This window comes from Trachemys scripta, chromosome 9 (genome assembly GCF_013100865.1).
Source record: "Trachemys scripta elegans isolate TJP31775 chromosome 9, CAS_Tse_1.0, whole genome shotgun sequence".
In the NCBI taxonomy this organism is placed as follows: Eukaryota; Metazoa; Chordata; order Testudines; family Emydidae; genus Trachemys; species Trachemys scripta.
In genome coordinates, this window is record NC_048306.1 from 14,600,415 (window position 1) to 14,616,785 (window position 16,371).

The following is a 16,371-nucleotide window of genomic DNA, read 5'->3' on the forward strand; positions in this document are numbered from 1 at the left end:
GGTGCTTCCTTGGTACCTTCTCTCTCTCTCACACACACACAAGCCCCTCATCATATAGTTCAAATTCACAAGTGGCTCACATGTACCTTTGTTTTGAGCAGTCACATGTGCCTGTGACAAGGCCCAACTTAAATGTATACCCCAAGCAAAAAACACAGTAAAAGAACTAAAAAAGAGCCACTGTGGCTTAACAACAATGTAAAAGAAGCAGTGAGAGATAAAAAGGCATCTTTTAAAAAGTGGAAGTCAAATCCTAGTGAGGTAAATAGAAAGGAGCATAAACACTGCCAAATTAAGTGTAAAAATATAATGAGAAAAGCCAAAAAGGAGTTTGAAGAACAGCTAGCCAAAAACTCAAACGATAATAACAAAATGTTTTTTAAGTACATCAGAAGCAGGAAGCCTGCTAAACAACCAGTGGGGCCCCTGGACAATCGAGGTACAAAAGGAGCACTTAGAGACAATAAAATCATTGCGGAGAAACTAAATGAATTCTTTGCTTCAGTCTTCACGGCTGAGGATGTTAAGGAGATTCCCAAACCTAAGCCGTCCTTTGTAGATGACAACTCTGAGGAATTGCCACAGATTGAAGTGTCATTAGAGGAGGTTTTGGAATTAATTGATAAACAGTAACAAGTCACCGGGACCAGATGGCATTCACCCAAGAGTTCTGAGAGAACTCAAATGTGAAATTGCGGAACTATTAACTATAGTTTGTAACCTGTCCTTTAAATCAGCTTCTGTACCTAATGACTGGAAGATAGCTAATGAACACCAATATTTAAAAAAGGCTCTAGAGGTGATCCTGGCAATTACAGACCAGTAAATCTAACGTCAGTACCGGGCAAATTAGTTGAAACAGCAGTAAAGAATAAAATTGTCAGACATATAGAAGAACATAAATTGTTGGGCAAAAGTCAACATGGTTTCTGTAAAGGGAAATCATGTCTTACTAATCTATTAGAGTTTTTTGAAGGGATCAACAAACATGTGGACAAGGGGGATCTGGTGGACATAGTGTTCTTAAATTTCCAGAAAGCCTTTGACAAGGTCCCTCTCCAAAGTCTTTTATGTAAATTAAGTTGTCATGAGATAAGGGAAGAGCCTTTCATGGATTGAGAACTGGTTAAAAGACAGGAAACAAACGGTAGGAATAAATGGTAAATTTTCAGAGTGGAGAGGGGTAACTAGTGGTATTCCCCAAGAGTGAGTCCTAGGACCAATCCTATTCAACTTATTCATAAATGATCTGGAGAAAGGGGTAAACAGTGCGGTGGCAAAGTTTGCAGACGATATTAAACTGCTCAAGATAGTTAAGACCAAAGCAGACTGTGAAGAACTTCAAAAAGATCTCACAAACCTAAGCAATTGGGCACCAAAATGGCAAATGAAATTTAATGTGGATAAATGTAAAGTAATGCACATTGGAAAAAATAACCCCAACTATACATACAATATGATGGGGGCTAATTTAGCTACAACTAATCAGGAAAGAGATCTTGAAGTCATCATGGATAGTTCTCTGAAGACATCCACGCAGTGTGCAGTGGCAGTCAAAAAAGCAAACAGGATGTTAGGAATCATTAAAAAAGGGATAGAGAATAAGATGGAGAATATCTTATTGCCCTTATATAAATCCCTGGTACGCCCACATCTTGAATACTTCTGGAATACTGCGTACAGATGTGGTCTCCTCATATCAAAAAAGATATACTGGCATTAGAAAAGATTCAGAGAAGGGCAACTAATATAATATGGGGTTTGGAACGGGTCCCATATGAGGAGAGATTAAAGAGGCTAGGACTGCTCAGCTTGGAAAAGAGGCGACTAAGGGAGGATATGATAGAGGTATATAAAATCATGAGTGGTGGGGAGAAAGTGAATAAGGAAAAGTTATTTACTTGTTCCCATAATATAAGAACTAGGGGCCACCAAATGAAATTAATGGGCAGCAGGTTTAAAACAAATGAAAGGAAGTTCTTCTTCACACAGCGCACAGTCAACCTGTGAAACTCCTTGCCTAAGAAGGTTGTGAAGGCTAGGACTATAACAGGGTTTAAAAGAGAACTAGATACATTCATGGAGGTTAAGTCCATTAATGGCTATTAGCCAGGATGGGTAAGGAATAGTGTTCCTAGCCTCTGTTTGTCAGAGGGTGGAGATGGATGGCAGGAGAGAGATCGCTTGATCATTACCTGTTAGGTTCACTCCCTCTGGGGCACCTGGCATTGGCCACTGTCGGTAGACAGGATACTGGGCTGGATGGACCTTTGGTCTGAGCCAGTATGGCCATTCTTATGTTCTTATGTTGTGTTTTGGGGTAGCGGCTGCTATTGTTTCATAAAGGAGCTTAACTCCTGTTTCTTACAGCTGTCTTAAATGAGCAGAGGCAATTACACTCACCAGCTTCAAAGATATTTTGTTCAACTTACAACACCACTGTTGGACCAGCAGTATTCGTCAGATATTGAACAGTGTGTGCTCATTCTCCTGGAATTTTCAGAAGACCATAGTAACGTATCTCTACAGAGCCATTCATGAAAACATGAGGGTGCATTAAAGGGCAGGTAATCTGTGGCTAAAAATACCTCAGGATTGAGTTTGAACAGCAGTTTATTAGATTACCTCTGAATTGTTCTAGTAATTACTTATAAGCAATGTTCCCTTTCTGTCTTATGCCAGTTTTGGACCTGAAAGCTCATTCTTCAATTATATTTCCAGTTGGTGCAAATAAACCCAAAAAGCTCAGGGTTCAACTGATCACCATATTTGGGGTCAGGAAGGAATTTTCCCCTGGGTCAGATCGGAAGAGACTCTGGGTTTGTTTGTTTTTTTTGCCTTCCTCTGCAGCATGGGTCACTTGCAGGTTTAAACTAGAGTAAATGGTCGATTTACTCTAAATGGTGGACTTCTATAACTTGAAGTCTTTAAATCATGAGTTGAGGACTTCAGTAATTCAGCCAGAGGTATGGGTCTATTACAGGAGAAGGGGGTTGTGTGGCCTGCACTGTGCAAGAGAGCAAAGCTACTCAAACTGAGGCTCAACGGCCACAGATGGCTCGTTAATGTGTCTCCTGCAGCTCTTTGCAACACATGATATTAAAACGCTGTGATTTAATTATTAACCAGTCTAAATTATTAACAAATCAGGATGCTTTTACTATCTTATTAACCAATTGTAGTTGAGAAAATAATACTTTGTCAGTCATTTTGCTGGGAGAATTATATAGATATATTTCCCGTCATACTGTTTAAAAATGAATATATAGTACTATAGTAAATGAAACAATGAATTCACACTACTGTGGCTCTTTGGGTAATCTTGATTGCTAATTTGACTCCTGAACCACTGAGGTCTGAGTATCACTGGATTAGATGATCATGATGGTCCCTTCTGGCTTTAAAGTCTGTCAGTCTAAACACTTCTTGGAATAAGACACTTCAGTCTTTTCAGTTTTTATTAATTTGTTTATTTTACGGAAATATAAAATATAAGTACAAAAGTAAAAGGGGTTTGTGTGCATCAGAGAGAGAAGACTAATTAATTAATTAAGAGCTCCATTTCTGACCATACTTTAAAATTTCACTCAGTTATGTGTGTATGTAAGTCCTATAAGCACGTAGCTCCTCGTGTAACACGTCCCGAGGCCATCTCAGTTTGGAACAGAGAGCACACAACAAACTTTAAAACTATTTTTTGCATTTGCCAGAACAATGCTATTCCATTTCTTGCAATTCTTTCATACATGTAGCTCAGAAGTCTTCAAATCGAGGGAGGTGCTATGAATCAGGATTAGACCCAAAGAGGCTGGAGGAATTAACTGTTCTGATTAAGGACCACATGAGGATCAGGCCCAATGTTGCCATTATAAAAAAACAATAAAAATATTTTTTATTTTTGCAGAACAAGAAGAATACTAGTTGTACGGCACCAAGAGGAATGGACAGATTGTGACTTTAGTGCATAAGTCTTTGCAGGATTAGGACTTCACATTTTGAACAAATAATTATAATCAAAATGACAAAAATTAAAGAAAAATTTGATATTTCAGGCGAATATTTCCAGGAGATAGCAGATTATCAACATGTTTATAGAAGTGCAAAGAAATAACATTTCTTGTCTTGTTTTCTTCAATAAAATCATATGAAAATAAACATACTAAATGGAACTGCCTGTAGTTATTTCTCATCAGTTAATTTTTCAATTTGTAACATACCTCAGATTCTTTTGAGCAATTTTTTTTTCTAATCCAGAAATCCTTTTTGCTTCCCATTGGCTATGATTTCACCTTTAGGCCTTTAACTAGTAAATGAGAGATGAATATTGCAGTTTTCAGGCCAGTCTCTCTTTTGATCAGAAGTCCCAGCAAAATAACCAGTGGATCATATGAAAGTTCATTCCCACTTATTGAAAGCAGCCATATATATTGCACCTAATTCTGAACAGAGAAAGAAGCATCTTTTCATATTAATGTGAAGTGTAATGCAGTAAATTCAAGTATAAGTTCTAGAACTCATTCATCACTGCCATTGCAGTGGGGTTTGTTGTATTAATTTAGATGAAATATATAGGCCCAAAAAAATCAAAACTGTTAACAAAACCCTGTTAATGTGCAACATCAAACAGTTTTAAACAAAGTTTGGGGTTTGGTATACAGAGACCTCAGCCTGCTTAGTACCATGGCAAACACCATAAAAATCCTTTTAATCTTTTATTGAAATAGAAAAGAAGGAAAAACAGTTAAAATAATGTATAGGATTAAATACAGTTTTCATTTTAACTTGTTCCCTTTCCCTTTAGCTGGAGAGAGCTTTTTAGAAGGAAAAAACTCATTTTAGATGGTATTTAATATGGGAATAACTGCCCTTGAAGGGAAAAGAGGGGAAGCGAGTAGAGATGGGCTGGAGCTGTTGAAACTGCTGTTGTTGTTATAGTCTAATCCCATTTTCCAGAAGACAAAACAAGACAAACACACACAAAAGGGCAGAGAACAGAACAACAAAGATAGTCAACACAGCTTCTGTCTCTGGTGTTGACTTTCACCTGCAACTTCAAAGCTGAAAAACACAGGCACAGCACACGGTCTTATCGACCACTCCAAGACCTGGTAAAATCCTACCAGCATCAGGCTGCTTAGGGCATTGCTTTAACTGCCTCATTATGGTCACAGGCATACTGCAGTGTTGCAAAATATACAGTATTGGCCAGGTAAGCCAGATTCTTATTAGACAGAAAGAAACAGAAGAGAGCGAAGAAATAAGATTGGGAAGGAAAAGGACACACGTGGGGGCATGGGAGAGCAGAGACTAAGGCCATACCGACACTACCACTTATGTTGGCAAAATTTATGTAACATAGGGGTGTGGAAAAAAAACACCCCTGAGTGACATAAGGTACACTGGGCATAATGTTGGGGGTGGTTTAATTATGTTTACGGGAGAGCTCTCTTCCGACACCATAGAGAGGCTACATGAAAGGTCTTACAGCGGTGTAGCTGCATCAGTACCACTGTGTGCTTTCTAGTGTAGATATAGCCAAAGTATCATGTCCTAGATGGTGTTTGGAATTCAGCCAGAGCTGGTGGAGGTGCCAATGTTATCTGGGTCCCTGTCTCTGGCCTGGGCTGGTCAGGACCAGGGCCAGATTAACTTTTTGTGGGCCCAGCACCAAACATATTTGTGGGCTCCCCTGGGGAATGAAGGGGCCAGGAGCAGAGCATAGCGGGCAGGGTGGATTTGATTTAAATCATGATTTAAATCACTAGTCAGGAAGACTTAATGTAATCATGGTTTTCTACATAAAAGTGCGTTCTTGTTGGTTGTTATAACCTTAATACATATTCTTCACAACTCAGAGATATAGGTAGGTTTCATTTTTAGAAGGTACACACTATACATTTTTAAACAGTGATTTATTTTGAAAACTTTTCAGATGAGTTTTACAGCTATATCAGAAAATGAATGATTGTTTGGTTATTTAATTTACCAAAGATAATTGAAGCAGATATTTATGAAGTCATTGGGAGGTGAACTATCTCCAATTCAACAGGTTAATCATTAACATTTGGAGGATTTTCTTGCCAGGCTGTATAAGGAGGAGAACATCACCAGACAGACATTTAAATTGTTTTATTTAACTAAAACAGGGGTCGGCAACGTTTGGCACGCGGCTCGCCAGGGTAAGCACCCTAGCGGGCCGGGCCAGTTTATTTACCTGCTGATGCAGCAGGTTCGGCCGATCGCGGCTGCCACTGGCTGTGGTTCGCCGTCCCGGGCCAATGGGGGCGGCGGGAAGCCGCGGCCAGCACATCCCTCGCCTGCGCCACTTCCCGCTGCCTCCATTGGCCCGGGACGGCGAACTGCAGCCAGTGGCGGCCGCGATCGGCCGAACCTGCCGCATCAGCAGGTAAATAAACTGGCTTAGCCCGCTAGGGTGCTTACCCTGGCAAGCCGTGTGCCAAACATTGCCGACCCCTGAACTAAAACAACAACATTAAGTATTCTGGATTTTTTTCTTCAACAGAAAACATAATATTTTAACAAAAAAGCATATGTACCACGCTTCTGACATTTATCTCCAGACTTCTTCTCCTTGTCCAGATCTATTCCGCACCCAACAATCTTCTATTCATTGAACTTTTTGAAACTTTTCACTTTTAAAGAGAGGTAAGGGATTGACTCTGTGCACACAAATTTGCAGAGGGACAATAGAGTTGAGGTCTGTTATTTCTCACCTCTAAATATATATTTATTTAAAAATATTTTTGCTGTTAACAAGCATGTTACCTCTGGAGACACAAATCCACAGTTTGAGAACTGCCAAACGAAGCATCTCTGATGGTATCTTCTAGACTGAGTCCCATTGGGTAGATAGAAAGATTAACCTAAATAATCTATACAGAAGCCGGTGGAACCCCCTAAGATTGGGTCCCTACTCTGTGAACTATTAGAACTCATGCTTGAGACAAAGGATTTTGTTTTGTGTTTCTAATTCACTGAGATGTTTACAGCCTCAGTCGTAATCATTTGCAATGTTAACTCATTTAAGGCCAACTTCTGAGAGATGCTGATGTCAAAGGGAGTTGAGTGTTCAGCAGCTCTCAGAATCTGACTCTTGGACTTGCACCATTTATCCTTCCTTAGTGAAAGGGAGTGAAACAAATGGCCTGAAAGGTGTATTTATGTGATCCACAGACTGTGTAGAATAGCAGCTTTCATTTAAAAAAATAATAATTTTAATTAGTTCTAGCCCTCATAGCTGCAGAGATGAGCCTTCCAAATGTGAATTCAGCATCATGATGCAAATGCTTTAGAGTTGATGTTTATAAGCTCTTTTTGCCTTTTGATCTGATATGGCTAATTTCTTCATATCTGGCCCCTTTGGAGATAAAATTACTGTTAGGATTCTTTTCCAAAGTCAGATCTTCCCATCAGGAGTTGTGCTGTTGATCTGTAGCTGAGAAGACCAAGAAATGGATGTGCCAGATCTGGTGACCATGTTTGTGACAAATTGGATGGAGAAAAAGGATGGAGAATCCCAGCTATTGTAAAGAAAAATAATTAATTGCTCAGATCATATGTGATTGAGACCAACAGTGGAGTGTTCAACAGAAACTGTCAACATCTAAGATGTTCATTAGAAAGAACAATCAACAGAGCAAATACTACAGGTGGTGGATGCAGACCAAGAAGAAGACTCAGATTCCAAATCAGTCACAGCCAGTCATTGCAACTAATGGACAGCCAGATGACAAAGTTGTTATGCGTGCAGGTCATGTATTTAGAAAACCAGTGTGATTCAGAGTTGCTTAACAGACTGATCTGTATCGAACTTTTAAAAATAGTTTGATAGTGTAAATTTGGTAAATGGTAGGAATGTAAAACTTAAAGAGGAAGATGCAATGGAATGTTAAACTGTATTATAATGTTTAGCCACTAGCTAGCGCCATGTGTAACATACCTTTATCTGAGCTGAGAACAGCCATAGTTGGCAGGGTATTGAAGATATCTAAAGGCAACACATTGTCATGTATCTTTCTGGGTGGAAGCTCTGTAACCAGTCCATATCTGGTACATGACACAAGGTTTTTTATTTTTGTTCTGAAGTCCCTTGAAATTAAATTTAAAAAAATGTGTATTTACATTCTTAAATTCCTATAATTAACTTGGTGAATGATGTGAGGAAATTTATTATTTCTATTATAGTAGCACCTGGAGGCTCCAACCAAGATTGGTACCCCATTATGCTAGGTGCTGTACAAACCCATAGGCTATGTCTACATTTGAGCTGAGAGGTGTGATTCCCAGCTTGTGTAGACATACCTGCACTAGCTCTAATGAGAGACAGTTCCCACGTTAAAGAGCTTTCAATGTAAGGCCCTGAGCCTGAAATACTTAGACATCTGTATAATTTTACATGTGAGTAGTTCTATAGACTTCCCCCAGATCCTGGTCCCAATCTCCCTGCACATCCAGAATCTTTGGGGAATTTAGCTTCAAAGCTCCAGCAAGTTTCTATTGAGCATATACAAACAGACTTTTCAGAGGCTTATAACTTGACCAAATTTGGGTGAATTTTCACCTGGATAGCAAAAGCAACATCCCCACAAAAAGCCAATTCCCCTGCCAAATTTCAAGTCTCTATTTCCAAGCATGAGAGCCCTCAAGCTTCCCAAACAAAAGTTGGTTACATTATTTTGCCATGTTAAAAAATTCTATTTTCCATAGCCTCATTCTCAGGAAATTCCTAAACTGTTTTGCCTGAAACTTTCCAGAATAATTCAGTTGAGACATACATCCAGCAGTAAAAATGTCAGCCCTAATGGTTAAAACTTGGCAAAGTTATAAGCAACTGAAAACAGCATAGGTGCTGGAACTAGGTGTACTGCCGTACCCCCTGGCTTGAAGCAGTTTCCCATATACAGCATTTACAGTTTGGTTCAATGGCTCTCAGCTCCCCCATTATAAAAATTGTTCCACCACCACTGGAAAAGAGGATCTCATAATAGGAAATGTCAGGCAAACTTAATAATAGAGGGTGCTACCATCTGTGCCTATAATAATAACAGAATCCTGTATTAGAGATAAGGAAATTTGGTGTTAATACAGTCAAAACTACACTAAGAAACACCTCCAATAGACAACCTCATGTTTTCAGTGATCACTTAAGAGGTGTTTCCAGAATAATTTTATCTGAATTTTTATTAAAGACCATCTTCTACTAGCTCACTGACTTTTGCAGAACCCTTATGTGGCAATTTAAGACAGGTATATGAATTTCATAATAAATACATAACAACACTTTGCACTATTTTAACACCTTTCATTTGAGAATCTCAAGACATCAGTATATCAAAAAATGGTAACTAAGGTCCCTATACCCAAACCTTTACTCGTGTAGGAGTATTCATGGGAATGAAGATGACGTGTTAGTATTAGTAACGGTTTGGACAATCAAGCAGACCCTAATACTATACCATACCATACAATTCAACTTTATTTGGGAGAGCATTTTGCGCACTACCTGTATCCCCAGATGCCTTACATAATGAAATGAAGAAGATGCAACACTATAATATAAAAAACCAGAAGCGAAGGGAGAGAGAAAGTGAGGCCAGAAATGTTTTCAGGTGAAATTTGAAAACAGGAGCTGTGGCAAGAGACTCCTCCAGATTGCAGGGGCTGCAGAGGAGAAAGTTCTTGTGCCATCAGTGGGGAAGGGTCTATGAGGGGGAAGGTGCTAAATGAAGGCAGGAAGCAGAGTTCAACCTACAGGCATGCACGAAGCTAGGTGGGTTGAGGTCATCTGCTGTAGGGTTACCACCTTTGAAAGGCACCCCTCACAAGGCAAATCCATCACAACGCAAACCCCCAACCACAAGGCAACTCGGCAACCCCCACTTCAGCAGCCACTTATAGTATAGTATCTAGAAGCAGGTGTTCTCAGGAAAAAAATTTTGGTGGCCTCACAGTGCGGCCACCAACTCTTGCTGGTGGCCACTCTCACAATTTTTCCTTAAATACTTAATTAGCTTTAGGAAAAACAAATAAATATGCACGGATACATGTCCAAATCATTGTAATTTATTTATTGCTAACTAATAAGTCTGTTGTGAAAAGTGATATTAACAAACAGATATCAGCCCTGCCAAGCCTGGGGACAAATTAAGCCCTGGAAGGGGGGTTAGGGGAGGCAGAAGGGGCTGGAGCCCGAAGCCCCGTAGCTCGAGCCTGGGCCCTGCTGCTGAGCAGCTACAGCCCAGGGCTGGAGCCCAAAGCCTGAGCCCGACTGCCCCTGGGAAGATGGGGAATTCACTGGCTGCCTTCTCCTTCGGCATTGTACCCCAGGTGTCTCCAGAAGGGGGCAGGGCCCAACCGCTGCTGGGAGGCCCAGCAATCAACACCAAGGCAATGCATCCGGGGAGCAACAGGGAGTTGGAGGGGCTGCTATATTGCCCCCCCATCACAGCCCTGGAGGCTGTGACTGCAAGAAAAGCAGTGGCCACATATGCGAAACGCTGATCTAGAGAGAGAACACATATAGATAAGACTGATAATATTGCATGTCTCCTCACTCTTGCATGACTCAAACCCTCTCTCGCACTCATGCACAGCATGTGTGCATGTTGGTGGGCAGACAGCTGCTGTATTATCAATGGTTTTGATGTTATCGCTTAAATTGCGTAAGTGGGAGCACTGTAGCATCTTTAGCTGGACACAGAAACTTTTAAGGTAAGAGATCCCAGTGTATTGTGATAATGCAATTTTTTAGTCCCACATAAAAAACCACAGCAGCTTAAATTATTTTTGTTGGCAACTGGCAAATCCATTAAAAAAATAAACCACCGGCCAGGTTGGTCAAATACCGGCCAGGTGGTAACCCTAATCTGCTGTGGTCCCATTGGGATGCTCAGGCACAGGGGCTTGGCCCAAGACACAGAGAGGAAAGGTCAGAGCAGGAAAGGAGCTCCCAGTCTCCCCAACATATACTAGCTGATGCGGGGAGAGGGGGTTAAAGGGAGCAATTGTCCGTGGGCCCCTGGCCGCAACCACTGCCGTAGTAATGGCAGCGGCTGGGAGTCCCAGGCCCTTTTAAATTGCCCTAGCGCGCGCAGGTTGGTACCAGCAGCGGCCAAGGCAGCCAGGCGGGCATGTGGAAGCCCTGGCTGTGCCAGAAGAGCGCGCCCAGCAGTGCAGCCGGCAGTTCGCTGGACACCAGCCAGCGCAGGCACAGCACCACCCAAGTGTCAGGCGGACTGTGTCCGCGCGGCTTGTGTGCGTGTGCACCAGCTGCCGCACGTGGTCCAGTTCCGCACCCAGGTGGTGAGGCCATGCCGGGCCAGCATGGGGCCCGCCTCCAGCCTGCCCTGTACAATGCGCAGTGGCAACCCACTGGCTGTTCTGCCCTGGGGCCCAGAATTGCTGTGGTCCGGCCGGCCTGCCCCTCACAGCCAGAGCTGGATTAACTTTTTGTGGGCCTGGCGCCAAACATAGTTGTGGGCCCCCATTGGGGAAATAGGGCATGTGATAGGGGGCGGTCCGCAGAGCGAGGGGCCGGTTGGGGGCAATGAGGCGCAGTGCAGCGGGAGTGGCCCCACTCAGCCCAGTACAAGGGCACTGTTTACAAACCCACAACTGCTAGACGCACACTGGCTCGCCCAGCCCTGCATTGCCAGCGTGCCCCTTCCACACTGCCCCTCTGCCCAGTGACCTACCCTTATGCCCAGCACCCCCTCACCCAGAGACTTCCCCCACAGATCCCTATACCCAGTGCCCCATTTCCCAGAGACCTCCCCCACAGATTCCTATGCCCAATGCCCCCAGACCCGCTATGCCCAGCACCCCCTGCCCAGAGACCCCTCCCGCTGACCTCCCACCACAATTGCACAGCACCATGCACACCATACACCCTGCCCAGCTCCCCCACCCACAGATCCCCTACTGTCCAGCACCCCCTTCACAGTCCCACCATCACTGCTGTACAGCACCCCATATTCCTGAGGGAATTCTGCATCAAATTCTGTGCATAATATTTTAAAATGCTGCAATTTTTTTTTTTACAATAAATAAATGTGGAAGCTCCACCATGGCAGTGGGGAGCACAAGACACTGACACTGGGACAGGGACTTGGCAGTGAGGCCGAACCTGACCCTGACACAGCACAAGGGTCAGGCCTGCCACAGAAACACCCTGGGGCCCTGCCCCTTTTGCGCCAGGCACACCAGATGTGGGCAGGGAGGCTCAGTCTGGCAGCAGGATCCAAGTGCAGAGGGACTTAGTGGGGGGGGATCCAGATGGGGGTAAGAAGGTTCTGTGTGGGGCAGTCTGGGTGCAGGCAGCTCAGTGGGGGATCTGGATGCACAGGGAGGTTCCAGATGCAGGGGCAATGGGAGTCTGCAGTGGGGATCAAGTGAAAGTGGTTGGAGCTTGGGTGGGAGTGTAGGTGGTTGGGGCTCAGTGGGGAGGGTGTCTGGGGGGGCTCATCAGAGTGGTACAGATGCAGGGGAAGTGGGGCTTGTCAGGGTGAGGGTTTGATGGGCCTGCTTAACAGGGGAGCCCCAGCTGTTGATAAGGGGATCCACATGCTGGGCCCCCACTTCACCTATCCCCTTCTCTTCCCCATCCCATCATAGGTGCTGACTTTTGGTTTTGCCAGTGGGTGCCCCATCCCGGTGTTGCCCCCTCGGGCCCTCTGTGCTGGCAACAGTTTTGGCATCCCTGGGTGAAATTTAGCCTTGCCTGGACCCCTCTCGGAGGTCGACGGATTGCAGCGACGACCGACGCCCAGCACGCACCGGTGACTTCACTGGGGGCCTCGGCGAAGACGCGGTTTGGTCGACCCCTGAGGGCACAACGGTGCAACGCGCTTGTACAGTGGAAAAGCGGCTGTGGGCAACGGTGGGGAACCGGTCCCGTGGATAGGGGACGGTGCGAAACCGGACCCTTGGATAAGGTAGGAACAGTCCAGTAGTGTGGACTTTTACCTGTTTTGACCTGGGGACGCCCAGTGTCTCCCTAGAGTATGGGACAGGAACAAAGTACTCCAGGCAGGGCAAGGTGTACGCCCTTAAAATGCATTCTGGTGAACTGAAAAGTGTTTGAATCGAATCCATTGACTAAAAGTAAACTGAAAAGGTTCTGTACTATAGATTAGCCTCAGTACCAACTAGAGGACCAGGAAAGGTGGCCACCGGAAGAATCACTTAATTATAACATGATCCTTCAATTACTCCTGTTTTGTCAGCGAACGGGTAAATGAAACGAACATATGTATGTACTGTTGTTTATGTTGTTAAAAATAGAACAAATATTTTGCAAAAGTGTAATTTGACTCACAGGTTCGGTAGTAGCTACTGTTAGTCCTCAGAAACCTCCTTCCCACTCCCCCACAGCTGTAATGGCAGGTCCGGTGTCCCCTTCGGCTATCACACCCCCACCATATAAAGAAAGGGTGTCTCGGGTTCCAGAAATCGCCCCCTCGGTGGGATCTTATCCGTTGATCAACAAGACCGTGGTGTCCAGACATGGCTCGGAAAGGAATCAGGCCACTACTATGCAAGTTTATACCCATGTGCCTTTTAACCCAGTCGACCTAGCAGCCTTTAAGGCACAGGCAGGGGAATTCTCCACGAAGCCAAGCAAGTTTATCTCAGTTTTTGAAGGGTGTCTGGCCAGCCACAAGCCTGACTGGGATGACTGAAATATCCTCATGAGAATCCTGCTGTTGAGGAGGAGGAAGAGAAGAAAAAGCCAAAAACTAAAAAGGTTAAAAAACTGTCTGGGATTGGGAGCTTATAAACGATATCAAGCCAATTTGGCAGAGACCATCTAAGAAGGTCAAAGAAAAGGAAGTAACCCTTACCTTACCCCCCGAGAATGCCTGGATAATGACCCTTGCAATTGAGCCCTCAGCCATGCAAGCCCCAGAGTGGAGCCAGTGAAAGGACGAAAGGAGGGTTAAAAAGCAGCTTTGCTGGACAGTGTTGGCCCAGGAATTTAAAAATTCCCCCACCCTTTTTGGCCAGGCCCTGGCCAGAGATTTGGAGGAGTGGGACAATGAGGACAAGGTCCTCCTCCTGCAATATGTAAATGACTTGTTAATTGCCGCTGTAGGTCTAACCCCTTGCCTTAAAGCCACTGTGAGCCTCCTGAACTTTGTTGGAATCATAGAATCATAGAATATCAGAGTTGGAAGGGACCTCAAGAGGTCATCTAGTCCAACCCCCTGCTCAAAGCAGGACCAATTCCCAGCTAAATCATCCCAGCCAGGGCTTTGTCAAGCCGGGCCTTAAAAACCTCCAAGGAAGGAGACTCCACCACCTCCCTAGGTAACGCATTCCAGTGTTTCACCACCCTCCTAGTGAAATAGTTTTTCCTGATATCCAACCTGGACCTCCCCCACTGCAACTTGAGACCATTGCTCCTTGTTCTGTCATCTGCCACCACTGAGAACAGCCGAGCTCCATCCTCTTTGGAACCCCCCTTCAGGTAGTTGAAGGCTGCTATCAAATCCCCCCTCATTCTTCTCTTCTGGAGACTAAACAATCCCAGTTCTCTCAGCCTCTCCTCATAAGTCATGTGCTCCAGACCCCTAATCATTTTTGTTGCCCTCCGCTGGACTCTTTCCAATTTTTCCACATCCTTCTTGTAGTGTGGGGCCCAAAACTGGACACAGTATTCCAGATGAGGCCTCACCAATGTCGAATAAAGGGGAACGATCACGTTCCTCGATCTGCTGGCAATGCCCCTACTTATACAGCCCAAAATGCCGTTAGCCTTCTTGGCAACAAGAGCACACTGTTGACTCATATCCAGCTTCTCGTCCACTGTGACCCCTAGGTCCTTTTCAGCAGAACTGCTACCTAGCCATTCGGTCCCTAGTCTGTAGCAGTGCATGGGATTCTTCCGTCCTAAGTGCAGGACTCTGCACTTGTCCTTGTTGAACCTCATCAGGTTTTTTTCTGCCCAATCCTCTAATTTGTCTAGGTCCCTCTGTATCCGATCCCTACCCTCTAGTGTATCTACCACGCCTCCTAGTTTAGTGTCATCTGCAAACTTGCTGAGAGTGCAGTCCACACCATCCTCCAGATCATTAATAAAGATATTAAACAAAACCGGCCCCAGGACCGACCCTTGGGGCACTCCACTTGAAACCGGCTGCCAACTAGACATGGAGCCATTGATCACTACCCGTTGAGCCCGACGATCTAGCCAGCTTTCTATCCACCTTACAGTCCATTCATCCAGCCCATACTTCTTTAACTTGGTGGCAAGAATACTGTGGGAGACCGTATCAAAAGCTTTGCTAAAGTCAAGAAATAACACATCCACTGCTTTCCCCTCATCCACAGAGCCAGTTATCTCATCATAGAAGGCAATTAGGTTAGTCAGGCACGACTTCCCCTTCGTGAATCCATGCTGACTGTTCCTGATCACTTTCCTCTCCTCTAAATGTTTCATAATTGATTCCTTGAGGACCTGCTCCATAATTTTTCCAGGGACTGAGGTGAGGCTGACTGGCCTGTAGTTCCCCGGATCCTCCTTCTTCCCTTTTTTAAAGATGGGCACTACATTAGCCTTTTTCCAGTCATCTGGGACCTCCCCCGATCGCCATGAGTTTTCAAAAATAATGGCTAATGGCTCTGCAATCTCACCCGCCAACTCCTTTAGCACCCTCGGATGCAGCGCATCCGGCCCCATGGACTTGTGCACGTCCAGTTTTTCTAAATAGTCCCGAACCACTTCTTTCTCCACAGAGGGCTGGTCACCTTCTCCCCATGCTGTACTGCCCAGTGCAGCAATCTGGGAGCTGACCTTGTGCGTGAAGACAGAGGCAAAAAAATCATTGAGTACATTAGCTTTTTCCACATCGTCGGTCACTAGGTTGCCTCCCTCATTCAGTAAGGGGCCCACACTTTCCTTGATTTTCTTCTTGTTGCTAACATACCTGAAGAAACCTTTCTTGTTACTCTTAACATCTCTTGCTAACTGCAACTCCAAGTGTGATTTGGCCTTCCTGATTTCACTCCTGCACGCCTGAGCAATATTTTTATACTCCTCCCTGGTCATTTGTCCAATCTTCCACTTCTTATAAGCCTCTTTTTTGCCATTCATTAAAACAAGAAGACTGAGTCTACGTCAAGTCCATCAACAAAAGACTGCTTTGGCTCCACACTGGAAAGGCCCTTTCCAAGTCCTGTTAACCACCAACACCGCTGTAAAGTGCCAAGAACTGCTTACCTGGACCCATGCGTCTCACTGTAAAAAGACCCTTCCACCTCAGGAGGACTCTCCAACTAATAATAAGCCTATTTCTCCTTCTAGCTCTGCTGTGCCTTCTGGACAGCAAAAAAAAAAAAAAAAAAAAAAAA